We start from the raw sequence: 14914 nt of genomic DNA, 5'->3' as shown, positions 1-14914 counted from the left end.
ACACTTCAGGCAGGAAATGTCTATTATTCAGAAATGTAATATAATTATGTGCCTGCACGGCCCGTTTATCAGCCGACGTTTTCTGGGAAGGATGTGGTGGAGTTAGACACATCGTCTCCTCTCCTCACCAGATCCCTCCCACCCTACAGCCCCTTTCTCCCCCCTCTTCCTTTTTTTTTTCCTCCAGGACACTTCCAGTTTCCCAGGTTTCGTGACTACTTACATGTCTTTCCTGAGTGTTTTTATATAGCGTAGGAAATTGGGTAATGAAAGCCGAGTCATACATTTCTGCTTTATGTTTCCAAAGAAGCAAGTGTGACTGTCAGGTTTACAAAAGATTGTTTATGTTCACTGGCGTGAAATGGGGAGCCGGCGTTGGGAGCAGAGAGAGAGAAAGGCCGGCCAGGCTGGGATGACAGCAGAGCATTCATCGTCCACGCTACAGCAGACAAAGCGCGGTCCCTGCCTGACAGGGACCATAAATCATGGGCGGGAGTTGCTGTACCTACAGCTTATACCATTCCAGATGACAAACACACAATAATCCACATAGCACAGGCTTTCTCCCGCTCGCCTCTTCCCCACCCAGTGCCTGCTCTCTCTCCTCTTCCTCACCTTCCTCCCACTGGCTTCCCTCATATTTTTCCTTGCACACCCTGGGGTTTCCCACTCCTCTCTCCCCTCTCCCTGCTTCTGGCTGCCTTTGCCTCTTCTCTCCCCAGCTTGTCTCACTTCCTTCCTTTCTCCTTGTTCCTTGTCTACCTCCTGCCTGGTGTGCTCACATCTTTTTTGGAAATGTCTTCTTTGTTCCTCTTCTCTGTTTCTCCCTCTTCTGCCTCCCTTCTTCTGCTCCTTGTTAATCTCCCTTTGTATTTGCAACCTTTATTTCCTATTTTTTTTTTCTATTTTTTCTTGCTGTCTCTCTCCTCTACCTGACCCCTGCCCTCCTCTCTCCTTCCCTTTCCTCTCCTCTCTCCTCTCTCCCTCATCCCTTCCGGCTTACCCATAGCCCCAATCTGCTAAGAATAATTTGCCCTCTATCCTGCAGATCCCCTTGGTATGGAAACAAAGAGAGGAGAGGACACATTCTCCAGCAGTGGGAGCCTCAGCACTGGAGCCATGCTGGACCCCAGAGGGAGGCCTGTCCTGGGGACAGGACAGGGGCTCTGGCTTATGACCACCTGACCCAGGCTGGGCTTCCTCCCAAGCAGCCCGAGCAACATCCAAGTGCCAGGGCAGAACCACAGCCAATCCACACAGCAAAGGAAGAGGCAGTGTGCACAGTTCCATGTTTATGAGTTGGTTCTTCTTCCCCAGATCAAGGAAACTGCTTCCTCACTTGATGCTGTTGCTAAGTTGTCAAGGGTTTATACTGAGGCAACTCCAGAAAGGCATTTTCAGTATTGGTACCTGCTCTCGGTGCGCATGACTGTGTATGGGAAGGTTGGCGAGGCAAGGAGGGTGTCTGTGTGTCAGAGCTCCCCTCATTTCACAGTGGTGCCAGAATTTTCAGCAAGAGCCTTGATATGAAAGATTAAATCTAAGAGGCTTCTCGTACACACCTTGTTCCATCTGTTTACAACTCAGCTCCCTCTGAAAGTTGAGTTATAAGGAAGTCCCCTCCCCCATGCCCTCTGTCCCCTGAAGAACACCCTCCTTTTCCCTGAGTAATGAGATTCTTGTGAGATAATAGGTAAAGTGAAGATAAATCATTTTGATGATTTTCGTTCAAGGATCCCTGGATCAGGGTTAGGGGCTCATTCATAAGAGGACTAGCTTGGTTAATAGCTCATTTCTGATTTAACATGAAGCACTGGGGTCATTGTTTACAATCTGAAATGCAATCTAAGTTTACATTGCGGTTTATCCAGTATTTTAAAATGCCAAACTACTTGTACTCAAGAAATCATATAGACTCAGTCTTGCCAGGCAGCTGGAGCCTCAGACTTCTGGGACCCAAAGAGGTTTAGCTCAAGGTATAAGGAGTAGTTCACAAGAATGGCTTCCAGCTCCTAGCCCAGGGATAGCTGCAGATGATCTGCCTGTCAGAGAGTGGGCTGTCCACACAGCAAGCCAGAGACCCTCACTGTGTTTGCCTTTTTATTTTTTTGAGACAAAGTCTCGCTCTGTCACCCAGGCTGGAGTGCAGTGGCGCAATCTCTGCTCACTGCAAGCTCCACCGCCTCCCGGGTTCACGCCATTCTCCTGCCTCAGCCTCCCTAGAAGCTGGGACTACAGGTGCCCGCCACCATGCCCGGCCAATTGTTTTATATTTTTAGTAGAGACAGGGTTTCACCGTGTCAGCTAGGATGGTCCCGATCTCCCGACCTCGTGATCCGCCCACCTCGGCCTCCCAAAGTGCTAGGATTACAGGCCTGAGCAACCGCGCCCAGCAGAGTTTGCCTTTTAAGGTTTGCGCAACCTCACAGTACAACAAGAAGAGTCCATTTGACTCAGAGCTGGGCATGAGCTGGAGGCGGGGAGGGTGGTGGTCTCTCAGGAGGTACTGGGATCCCACTGGTCCTTTTTCCCCAGAGCTCCTGTGGCAGTCTGCTGCCAAGATCCCGCTGAAAGGAGAATGGCCCATGTTGAAGAAAATTGGGTGACCACATTCTAGGATAATTAATGGAGCCTAGTAAGAAAGAAACCAGCAATCAAGCCAGACACGGAAAACGATCCCTCTCATGCCTCCTCCGTGAGCTATAACTTGCTGGGAAGGGAAAAGGACTACCTGGTTGGACAACCCTTAAATCTATGCGTCCTAATTAACGGAGGATTTAATTCATCAAAGTGACAGCGACTCTATTTATATCATCTCCTTCAACAGGGCTGAGGGTCGGGCTATGGGGTTTCTTACTTTTCCCTTTCCTTCTTCCTTCTTCTCTCTCTCTCCTCTCCCCGCTCTCTCCTCTCCCTCTGCCCCCTTAGCTTTTCTAATAGGGCCATGGCAAGATTTAAAGAGGAGGGTAATTTCAAGAATTGTTCCAGCATCTCCCTGAAGTCTTCTTAATAGACCCCCTCAGCCCTCCAGTTTGGCCTGGAAAATAGCACAGGCCTGTTCCAGAAGCAAGGATGACAGCGAGTGCTGCCCAGAGGCCTGGTGGGGGAAGGGAGAGGGCCTCCCCGCAGGCGGGAACATGCATCACATACCACACCACATGCCACGCTGTCACGGATCACACAGCAGCCCTGGCAGACCCTCAGAGAGCCCCTCATTTTACGGATGACGACACTAAGCTGGGAAGAGAGGGAGTGCCGTGCTCAAGACTGCGCAGCTAATCATGGAAGAGCAGGACCCAGGCGTCCCAGGAACCAGGGTTCCCCCTCCGCCCCCCACTCTGCTTGCTACCTCCACACCTCCACGTGTGGCAGCTGCTGAGAACACTCCCCTGGTCAAACAGCTCCCCACTGTGCTGGCTCCTTCCTGTGGGTGGAGGCGTCCTCTTCTGTAATCATTTTTTATTAGTATTAACTCTGCGAATTGTCATTGTTAAAAATAGTTACCGTTTATGAAATACTTACCATGGGTGAAGCCCTGCGCTACGTGTTTTCCCTAAGTTAATCTTCTCAATATTATAAGGTGGGTACTACCTTCTCACTCATATTTTAAGATGAAGAAACAGCCTCAAAGAGATTAAATGACATGCCCAAACAGAAGGTGACTAACCGTTAAGCCCATTCTTCTAGCCACAAGCTATAATGCCACTTTTAAATCGAAATGACTCCCAGAGGGCATTAAATTAAGCTCTTTACATTTTCCTGGGGATGAATGCAACTGGAACTTTGTGTTCAAAGAGACGTTTCCCCAGCCCAGCGCTTCCTGCCACTGGAGGAAAAAGCAAAGCTTCCCCCTCGTCTCTGGTGTGTCTGAGGCTCAAGTTCTGCTCTGGCAAAGTAGATTCCAGGGTAAGGGGGATCTCCTTGTAAGGCCAATACGCATCACGTAGCCAAACTGCCAGGTAGTGGGCAGCAGCAGCTGTCCACAGGTCACCCCCAGAGTCCACAGAACCTTCTGGAAAACATCTATTTCCATCCCTTTTCTTACTCTCAATATAGAATTCCACCCAGGCTTGTCCCAAGCTTGTAAGGGCCCATGTTGTAGCTGAATTAATTGGGCCTATTAGAGTCCAGAAAAGAAAAATGAGTCCCGGTCCCTTCTACTCGGGCCATTAGTCGCTCACTGCAGAATCCTAGGCCCAAAGAACAGTTCCTTTCCCAGGAAGGACAGAAAGTGGGGGTGGAGAGGGAGAACACAAAACAAAATGCCAGGAGGCCCCTATGCAAGGGAGTCCCTTTCTTCTAAGTTGGGTCGCGCTCACACCCCATCCGTCAGCACCAGGATGAAAGGCCTATAAAACCAACACGGCGCCTGAGACTGTATGAAAATATATATCCTGATGTGTCAGGAATACCTGGCGCGCCTTTAACCTCAACTTCAGATGAACCAACATGCCTTGGAGCACATTTATATGCAAAGGCATATAATATGTCCCCTGTATCTAATTATCTGTCAACCTGAGGCAGTTTGTTTTCCAAATCGGCCTCTCGGCTGTGACTTTACGAGGTCATAAAGAAAACGATGCCACTCTGCACTGAAACGCAAGGAGAGCCTGGATCAACAAATTATACTCCTTAATGGTGTCTCTCGGCCTGGAGAGTCAGGCCTGGCAGGGAGAAAGGAGGCACAGACCCACTTCCCTGCTCCCTGCCTTCTGCTGAGGAGCAGAGAAAGGGGTGCATGAAGCATGAGGTAACCCTAAGAGGCCCCATAGCATCAGACTCAGGTCAAGGCTGAGTAGAAGTGATTTCCTTCTCCAGCTCAGCTTCCTCGGTTTTTCAGCTCTTTATGTGCAACGTCTGTCTGCAAAGTCTGGACACCTCCGGAGACACGACCGAGCTGGATGTCTCCACAGTCTTCAGTATCACCTCGGGCCTTCCTGAATTGTCCTGTGCGCTGGAGCATCTTTTGCTCCTGGGATCCCAAGGATTTTTGGTTGCAGAGGGGAGACCTTTAATCCATTCCATGTGCAGCAGCTTCTGCCTTCAGGCACCCAAACATCAAGATCCTGTATTCCACAAAAAAGTTGGTTGCAGCCAGGTGCGGTGGCTCATGCCTGTAATCCCAGCACTTTGAGAGGCCGAAGTGGGCACATCACCAGAGGTCAGGAGTTTGAGACCAGCCTGGCCCACATAGTGAAACCCTGTCTCTACTAAAATACAAAAATTACCCAGGCGTGGTGGGTGGCACACGCCTGTAATCCTAGCTACTCGGGAGGCTGAGGCAGGAGAATCACTTGAAACCGAGAGGTGGAGGTTGCAGTGAGCCGTGATCACGCTGCTGCGCTCAAACCAGGTGACAGAGTGAGATTCCGTCTCAAAAAAAAAAAAAAAAAAAAAAAAAAAGTGTTGCTTGGAAGATACTTTATTCCGCTGTTGTATCTGGGAGAAGAAGGCTTAGGTGACTCCCTTAAACTTCTAAGCAAGAGGAGAAAATTTATCCTCCCAAAGCAGGGAAGGTAGGTGGCAGCAACAGCAGCAGGAATGCTTTGTGCTCAATCGCTAGTGAGGCCATCTCTCCCCTGCCAAGCTCAGCACCACATGCGCGCGCACACACACACACACACACACACACGTGCACACACAAAGCGAGAGGGCGGAGGGCTGGTCTCGCACACAGTCTTCAGCTCCTATTAGTCCTCCTCTGATCTTTAGCAGATTAATTAGGAAGTTTGTCAGAAACCAGCCGTGAACTCCAGCCGCTCCTCTCTGGGAGTGGTAACAGTGCCAGCAAAATCTAAGCTGCAGGAATTCCTCTAGCCACGCTGCTCCTATGATTAATGATAGAAAGGAATAAAAAAAGAGGGGTCAACAGCTGAGTGCAAAGCAAGTTGCTAGACAGGGAGTAATTAAGATACTTGGGTAAATATGATTAATAAGCTCAAACTGGCAGGGTGTGCAGTAAACAAGGACTAACCAGATGGTCCCCTCTCTTCGGAGAAGGCTGGGCACTTAGAAACAAGGGGGAACGGGGGTGGGGGGAGATTGAAGGAGGAGGGAAAGAAGGGCAGCTTGGAAGGTGTGATTGCAACGTTACTTTCTTTAGCTGACCCTATCTAGAGGAAAAGGTTGGGTCCCCCGGGAGGGATCAGAGCAGGGAGGTGGCTTGGAGAGGCACTCCGCCGGCCTTCTTATCACAGGCACCAGACACAAAGCTGGACATAGAAGGATTCTTGCTCAGACTCAAGGCTGCACTTCTAAAGCTGCTCTGGTCCGACTCCCTTCTCCCCCTACCCTTTCCCCACCACCGATTCCCTGCTTTTTCCCTCGTTTACCAGCAAGCTGCAGACAAGACATACAGTGCACAGGTCAGTGTCACCACATTCATTCACTCTGGCTGCAAAGTACCACGCACCCCAGACCAGGTAGCTTCAACAACAGAAACATGCTGTCTCATGGTTCTAGAGCCCAGAAGGTCAAGGTCAAGGTGCAGACAGGGTCAGTTCCCCCTGAGCGCTGTGAGGGAGCATCTATTCCAGGCCTCTCCTCCAGCTTCACAAGGGCTGCTGGCCACCTTTGGTTTCGCTTGGCTTGTACACATGTCGCCCTGGTCTCTGCCATCATCTTCTCATGGTGCTTTCCCGGTGGGTGTGTCCTTGTCCAACTTCCACGTTTTTATAAGGACACTGGTCAAACTAGGTCAGGGCCCACCCTAATGACTTCATCCAAGCTAATTATAGCTTCAAGGACACTATTTCCAAATAAGGTCACACTCTGAGGTACCGGCAGTTAGAACTTCAACATATGAATTCGGGGTACACAATTTAAGCTTTAGTAGCCATTTATAAGGTTTGAAAGCAAACCAGGTCCTACTCAGAACTGACTTGGGACCCAAAAAAACACAAAGCTGTCATAGCAATGTTGGAAGGAGGATGTGGCAAGGACCCACCCCATCTCTCAGCTCATTGCTAAAAACTATGCCTCTCCTAAGTCCTAAACAATGCCTTAGAAAGTGCATCCTTTGGTGTGTGATGTCAAGGAGACAGCTGATGCTTCCAGAGATGATGTTGAGAAAGAACCATGGTTGGGTGTCCCCTAAGATCCTGGTTAACAGGAAATATCTGCAGGTCCCAGAAAAGAAGACTCAAAAAGATTGACCTTAAATAACTGGAGAAGTGCTAATACATTTCATCTGCAGCTATGGGCGGCTCCATGCAAAGGACAAGGCACTGCTGGGGAGTCGTAATTAGATCCTGCTCTAAAGGAGCCTGCAGTCTGTATTCCTGCATTAGTTCCCTGTGGCTGCTGTAACAGATGGCCGCCTACTGGGTGTCTTAAAACCACCGACTTATTCTCTCACAGTTCTGGAGGTCAGAAGGCCAAAATCAGCATTGCTGGGATGAAATCAAAGTGTCAGGGGGCTGTGCTCCCTACGGAGGTGCTGGGGGAGTCTGGTAGCCCCTACATTCCTTGGCTTGTGGCCTCATTCATCCAGTGTTCAAGGCCAGTGTCTTCACATTCACATCTCATGTTCTGTCTTCACATTGCACTCTCCTCTGTGTGTAAAAGCTCCCTCCGCCTCCCTTGTGTAAGGATACATATGATTTCGTTTAGAGCCTGGCTGGATAATGCAAAACAATCTTTCCATCTCAACATCCTTAACTTAATCTCATCTGCAAAGACCATTTCTTCCCAACCTTCCATAATTCCCATAAAATTTTATTCTTCCAGTGACTTCTCTCAACTGATCTGCGTGGAACTAGATGGCCCAGTCTCTTCCTTGCTCTCACAGATAAGGAAAGCCAGGCCCATGGAGGGCAAAGTGTACCTCTTCTCGGAAAGTCCAAAGTCAGGGTTGGGTGAGGACTTCGTGGGGACTCAAACTCTTCCTATAAATCAGTTCCCTATCTTTTGTATATCACATATCTATTTTAAAATATTTTTTAAAGAGGGTGTTGAAAATGATAGGATTGCCAACTTTTTTATTTGGCCAAGTAAAAACATTAAAAAAAAAAACAGCTCCCATATATTTATACTTCTTAAAGAAAGACATCTTAATTTGAAAAAGCAAAGTAAGAAAGATTAATCTCAGAACAAAGTATAGTCCTCCCAAAAAGATGATTGGCAACTCCGCACCCTCCGCACGCTCCACATTGGTATTCATTTTATTGTGCCCAAGGTTGTAACAATTCATTAAGGGCCTGCTATTGAAAAAAATCCTTCCGTGCACCATAAACCTATTTTCAGTGGATGATTCAGTGGGGCTTCTCCCAAGGGAAGTGCCCACAAATGTGAACTCCACAGAGACTCAGGGGAGAAAAAGGAGGAGCTTCATCAGCCCTGCTAAGAGGAGGCCTTGTTCTCATCCTTCTGCCCCATGGGAAACATTCTCAAGCCCCAAAGGCAACTGGGGCACTGGCCAGACCAGGCTAGGGCCAACCAAACCATGCAGCCCAGCCGCCAGGGCACCCGGCCTCCTCCCTACCTTTGGCAAGTCACAGACCTTTCTCTCAATTGCAGAGCTCAGCAAACATCCTCAGAATGTTTCTTGCATTCTGGGATTTTGTCTTCACAGAGATGCACTTAGTAGGAGTATGATACTCTGGCTGGTGAAGAACTTCCTGGTGTCTTCCTCTTTTCCCCCTGAAATAAAGTAAAGTAATTATAGGATGGGTGTGGTGGCTCACACCTGTAATCCCAACACTTTGGGAGGCCGAGACGGGTGGATCACCTCAGGTCAGGAGTTTGAGACCGGCCTGGCCAACATGGAGAAACCCCGTCTCTACTAAAAATACAAAAAATTAACCAGGCGTGGTGGTGCGTGCCTGTAATCGCAGTTACTCAGGAGGCTAAGGCAGGAGAATCACTTGAACCCAGGAGGCGAAGGTTGCAGTGAGCAGAGATCACGCCATCGCACTTCAGCCTGGGTAACAAGAGTGAAACTCCATCTCAAAAAAACTTTTAAAAAAGTTTTAGAAAAGTAAAGTAATTATAAACAAAAAAAAAGAACAGCGTCTTCACAGAATAATACTGTGGGAAAGACTTTCTATTGAGAACTTAACTGCCCTTCCAAAATGGCAGTCTCCACCCCTTTCCTTGCTAAATGCTTTTCTCCCAGACAGGGTGACAATTCTGATGTGAAGTCCCAAATCTGACCAGTGAGCATGTGTGGGAGAAGCTCAGCAGACATCTAATTTATCCCCATAATGACACGGGAGATATGTCCTCCCTCTCTCTGGGGCATTACCACTTGGCAGGAGGAGATTTTATTCTCAATAGCTCGTTTACTTTCCTCCCAATTGGTCATTTGTAACAATAGAATCAGAATCAAGCAGATGAGATCAGATGCTGTACCAAGTCAGGAAGGATGCAACCTCACAGTCTCTTACAGAGTGGCCAGGACAGGGCAGCCACTGTCATCACCTGGCTACCTAAGGCTCTGGGCAACCTTCTCACCGAAAGGGCTGTGACAGCAGTAGAGCAGTGGCTGCCAAGATGGTTGGATCACTTCACTCTTTAGTGCAAGATGAGGACCTAAGCTCCAACCAGCCCCCTTGAAAACTTAAAAAAAAAAAAAAAAAAAACAAACTTTTAATTAGGGAAATGAGCACAAGAGAATCAACTCGACAAAAGTATGGGTACCAGATGTATGCCCAGCACTGCACCAGGCCTTGGGGAGGCAGAGTTTCTGCCCTCAAGGAGGTCACTGTGCAGGAGCATGATGCTGGATACCCCCAAGTGCAATGTAAGGGCTGTAATAAATGTGTAGAGTGAGCATAAGCACAGAGGAGGGGCTCTGTTTTCAGTGTGGGTTCCCCAGAAGCAGACTCCAAAGCAAAGCTTCAAGTACAAATAGATCATTCGAAGTCAACTGAGAAACCACGGATAGGGGAGTGACAAAGTAACCCAGGAGAGGGAAGGAAGCCAGGCGGGGTTCATTGTCACCAGTTGCTACTCCAGACAGGAGGAGCTCAGCTCCACAGGAGACGTCTCTGGGCTATCTTGCCTCAGAAACACCCTGTCCAGGGGTGGGGAACCAGCAGTCATTGGTAGAGGGGTTTCCTAGGGAGGTAACCCCCAACATTTTCAATCTGCCCCATGCAAGGGCAGAGTGAGCAGACAGAGAAAGCCCTCAGGTAGAGCAGCTGGTGCTGGCCATTGAAAGTCACACTGCCTGTGCAAATATTGTAAATGCCACAGGGATCCGGGTGCAGCACCCATGGCAGCTACTATAGACACATGGGCTCCACCTAAAGTGAGTAGGAGGTCAGGGGAGGCTCCAAAGGAAAGTGGACATTTGAGTTGGGCCTTGGCAGATGCACCAGTGATGGCTAGCGAGAGATGTGCAGAGGGTGTCAGGGAGGGAGGACATTTGTTCCCAAGTAAAGGGAAGGGGTGAAGAAAGCAACAGAACCTGGGAAGTGCATGATTTGTTTCAACACCTTCAGGTGGCATGGGATTCTAGCTGTTGTGTAGACAGGAGGCCCAGCCAGGCAGCTGGAGAGTCTCAGAGAGGCAGACCAGGGCTGGACTGTGAAGACCTTGGCATCTCCTGCAGACATGCAGGGATCCATCATGGCTTTTAAATAAGAGAGAGACAAAGACACAGGGAAATCTTCACGAACTTGCTAGTCCAATGACGGGGAGGCCGTGAGGACTTCACATGTTCTCTGCAGGGCCTGAGTACACTGAAGGGAAAGAGAGATATCAACATAAGGCTCGACTGTGGTGGGTGAACACATGGACTCAGTAGCACTAATGAAACTAACTCCTCGTAAAACAAACAGAAAACAGAAGCATTTAAATGAATGAAAATAAAAAGGACTTTCCAAATTGATGATGTGCATCTGGGTGTGGGAGACCCCATACTCCTAGCCTGCAACAGGCTCTTATTTCAAGGCACGCTGGACTTGTCCCCATGGGAATATCTGCTGGGCCAAGATGATCAGAGCATGGCTGCAGTCACCATCGCCTGAGCCCCAAGAGCTGGCATCAGTACCCATGCTGCTGGATTCAGACCACCTACCTTTGCAGGGGGTAGTGGTACAGGGACAAGAGATTCCCTGTCACTGTTTTGAAAAAGTTTGCCCTATGGTTTTGTATATCATCAGAACAAATTGAGTTAAGGAAAGAGAAAAAGAATTGAAGGTTTATCCAATGCTGAGGCACACCCGTTTTCATTCATTCTAGCCAGTCATGGACATTACTGATGTATCACTCAGATTTCATTCCAGTTGCTCCATTGTAAAGCCAGTTGGCTAGAGGCTTTATTGAGATAATACCCTCACAACTGCTATCACAAAGTTCTAAGAAGGACTACCAATTTCAAAATAGAAACCAGCAAACGAAGTTAGTAGAGATCAGTTCTGGCCTTGAAGGCTTCTCTACAAAAGAGGCCTGTGGTAGGCAGACTTCTAAGAGGACGCCTACTGATCTTTACTTCCTGGTATGCACTTCCTTGTAAAATATCTTCCCCTTGAGTGTGATATGGATCTAGTGACTCACTTCTAATGAACAGAATACAGCAAAAGTGATGGGTTGTCTCTTCAGAGATTAGATTACAAAAGGCTGTGAGTTCTGTCTCATATTCACTTGCGCTCTCTCGCTCTCTCTCTCTTTGATGAAGCAAGCTGCCATGTGGTGAGCTGTCCTACTGAGAAGCTCACATAACAAGGAGGGCAGCCTCCAGCCTGCAGCCACGGAGAAACTGAGGCCTACAGGCACTGAACCCTGCCAATAACCACTTGTTGAGCTTGGAAGTCAATCTGCCCCCAGTTAAGCTTGGAGATGACTGCAGGCCCAGCCAGCACCTTGACTACAGCCTCACGGCCAACCCAGAAGCAGAGAGCCAAGCTAAGGGATGGCCAGATTCCTGACCCACAGAAACTATGAGATAATAAATGTGATTTGTTTTAAGTCACTAAGTCTTGGGGTAACTTATTACGTCGCAATAGATAAATATGTTCATTGTCATTTTCTAATATTATTTTCAAGACATTTTCTATTATATTTTGTAGTATATATATTATTTTCTAATATTATTTTCTAGACATATTTTCCATAACTGTTTTCTAGACATATTTTCTAATATATTTATTAGAAGAGACAATGAAGGGAGACACACTCAGAAAGATTAAGACCAAGAGAAGGTTGAAAGTCTTGCTGTTGGTATAATACATCTTGGCAGGGGTGAGCCTTTCCATAGACAGCTGGGTATCTGCAGAATGTTAGAGCAGAGACCCCAGAAAAACCCTCCACTCTTTGATGTGTTCGATTATGTTGAAATTCTGCAGTTAGTCTTTTCTGAACCTTAGAGTTCTTTCCTCTTATTAAATACACTACACTTGGAGTCAGACAGCACAAAATCTCATCCCAGGTTCTTACTTCATTAACTATGTGATTCTTAATAAGTCATTTATGTATCCCTCCAACCATGTTTAAGAAGCAAAAAGATGAATTTTGGAAATTTACTTTTCTATGTCCACATTTCATTTTAAAAGAGGAATAAATAATACCTGACTTATAGAACACACGGGACTCTTTGAGGTGGTTAAATGCGGTAAGATGGTTGCAAGTGTCTTTTAAATCATAAAGAACTCGCGCGGTGGCTCAACCCTGTAATCCCAGCACTTTGAACGGCCAAGGCAGGAAGGTCACCTGAGGTAAGGAGTTCAAGACCATCCTGACCAACATGGCAAAACCCCGTCTCTAGTAAAAATACAAAGTTAGCTGGGCGTGGTGGCGGGTACCTGTAATCCCAACTACTTGGGAGGTTGAGGCAGGAGAATTGTTTGAACCCTGGAGGCAGAGGTTGCAGTGACCCGGGATCGAGCCATTGCACTCCAGCCTGGGCAATAAGAGTGAAACTCCGTCTCCAAATAAATAAATAAGTAAATAAATAAATAACAAAAAAGAACTCTGGGCTGGGCGCGGTGGCTCAAGCCTGTAATCCCAGCACTTTGGGAGGCTGAGACGGGTGGATCACGAGGTCAGGAGATCGAGACCATCCTGGCTAACACGGTGAAACCCTGTTTCTACTAAAAAAAAATACAAAAAAATTAGCCGGGCGAGGTGGCGGGCGCCTGTAGTCCCAGCTACTCGGGAGGCTGAGGCAGGAGAATGGCATGAACCCGGGAGGCGGAGCTTGCAGTGAGCCGAGATCGCACCACTGCACTCCAGCCTGGGCAACAGAGCGAGACTCCGTCTCAAAAAAAAAAAAAAAAAAGAACTCTGTACAGAAAAGAAACATTTTAAGTCTTCTTTTGTGGGCTTTCCCGTATGGGACACACTCCAAACCATCATTAGACTGCTATGCTTAAGTAAGATGGGCTTTTATAAGGCCTTTTCCTGGAAGTGCCTTTTAGGGAGGAAGTTGAAGTAGAAGAAAATCAGCCTTTCAGATGCACTGATTTAATCTTTCCCACAGCCCATGAGGTAGACACTCATTATTCCCCTCTTACTGATGTTGAAACCAAGGCTTAGAGACCTCAAGCAATTTGCTGTTAGTCACACAGCAATTAAGGGACTGAGTCCAGATTCAACAGCAACCTGGAGGGCCAAGCCTTGTTCCGTAAGATGCATTCTCTTGTACTCTCTGCTCTGCACCTTCCAGAAGAGCAGTTTCTGTCCTTTCTCCTTCTTTGTTTCTATGTTCCCATCAAACATGCTGTGACACTTCACACAAACAGCCACGTACACAAATCAATTCCAATCAACTGTATTTCTCTCCTGATGTTAAAAGACTCGTCGTAAAGGAAAACGCACTTGTTTCAAATACCCTTTTCTGACACTAAATCAACTCTCCACCATTGGTGGAATTTCTGCACAAATTGAGCTGGGCCCTCATGAGACCAAGATTTACCAGTATAAATCCCAGGTTTGTAGGGCCTGTCTAGTTGCATTACTAGAAAGAGCTGATCTGGGGGCTGAGTTTTCTGTGCATCGGTTGGTTGCATCTTCTTGACTCCTAATTCAAGCCAGGACACTTGGCAACTCACTTTCTAGCAAGTGATGTGGAGGCTGCCAGGGGTGGGTGTGGTCAGTGCCAAGAGCTGTCCTTACCCCATCACATCTCACCCCTGCAACCCAAGGAAATCTCAGTCAGAACTACTGTCTTCTGCAGAAACATCCAAGCTCCCTAATAATACATTCCACAGGAATCATGGTTCTCGTGGGATACTCACCAAATCTGTTTGATCCACAGTGACTCTGCTTCTTTGATGCCTATCAGGCATGCTGACATCTACAGGAACTTCACGGGTTCCAGGGCTGCAGTTAACTCTGTGATCCTGAACACCCTACAATTTCTCCTTGCCTTGGTTTCTCTTATTTAGATCTGCCCTCTGAATCAGTTTCCTCATTTATACAGTGAGAATATGAATATCTCCTGTACTTCATAGAAATTAGAAGAGTTGAAGGGGTCTCCAGAAACACAAACCCTTTCCTTTTAACAATCCCTACAAGGTCATGGAACTTTTCCTTTTGTCCTTTTTGCCTATCCTAACCAATCTTCCTAACACCAAGCCAGAAGGTTTTGTGGCAAAGGAGCACAGCCATGATCAGATTTGCATTTAGAACACAGGCTGCAAACTAATTTTATTTCCATATGAACATAAACGAGTTGGTAGTAGGTGTAATGCAATCAAAAAGAAGACACTCAACATGGTTTACATTTTGTTATGTACAGCAGTTTTATGCTTTATTTTAAAAATGAAGGGCCAGGAGCGTGGCTCATACCTGTAATCCCAGCATTTTGGGAGCACTAGGCAGGCGGATCACTTGAGGTCAGTAGTTTGAGACCAGCCTGGCCAACATGGTGAAACCCTATCTCTATGAAAAATGCAAAAATTAGCCGGGTATGGTGGCAAGCACCTGTAATCCCAGCTACTTGGGAGGCTGAAGCAGGAGAATTTCTTGA

The 14914-nt window shown here is 47.5% G+C and overlaps 1 long non-coding RNA gene across 1 annotated transcript; it reads right to left on the bottom strand.

The window, feature by feature from the left end:
- Positions 1-1679: 1679 nt before the first annotated feature.
- LOC139355687 (uncharacterized) lies at positions 1680-6592 on the bottom strand. The gene is made up of 5 exons (XR_011606544.1): positions 6333-6592; positions 4413-5828; positions 3350-3474; positions 2404-2567; positions 1680-2096 (listed from the first exon to the last, which is right to left on the bottom strand). It is a non-coding gene; the product is annotated as an uncharacterized lncRNA (long non-coding RNA).
- Between the last annotated feature and the right edge of the window lie 8322 nt (positions 6593-14914).

Source organism: Macaca nemestrina, chromosome 8 (assembly GCF_043159975.1).
Source record: "Macaca nemestrina isolate mMacNem1 chromosome 8, mMacNem.hap1, whole genome shotgun sequence".
Lineage (NCBI taxonomy): Eukaryota > Metazoa > Chordata > Mammalia > Primates > Cercopithecidae > Macaca > Macaca nemestrina.
The sequence above is the reverse complement of the archived record's forward strand: the minus strand, read 5'-3'. Positions and strand labels throughout refer to the sequence as shown.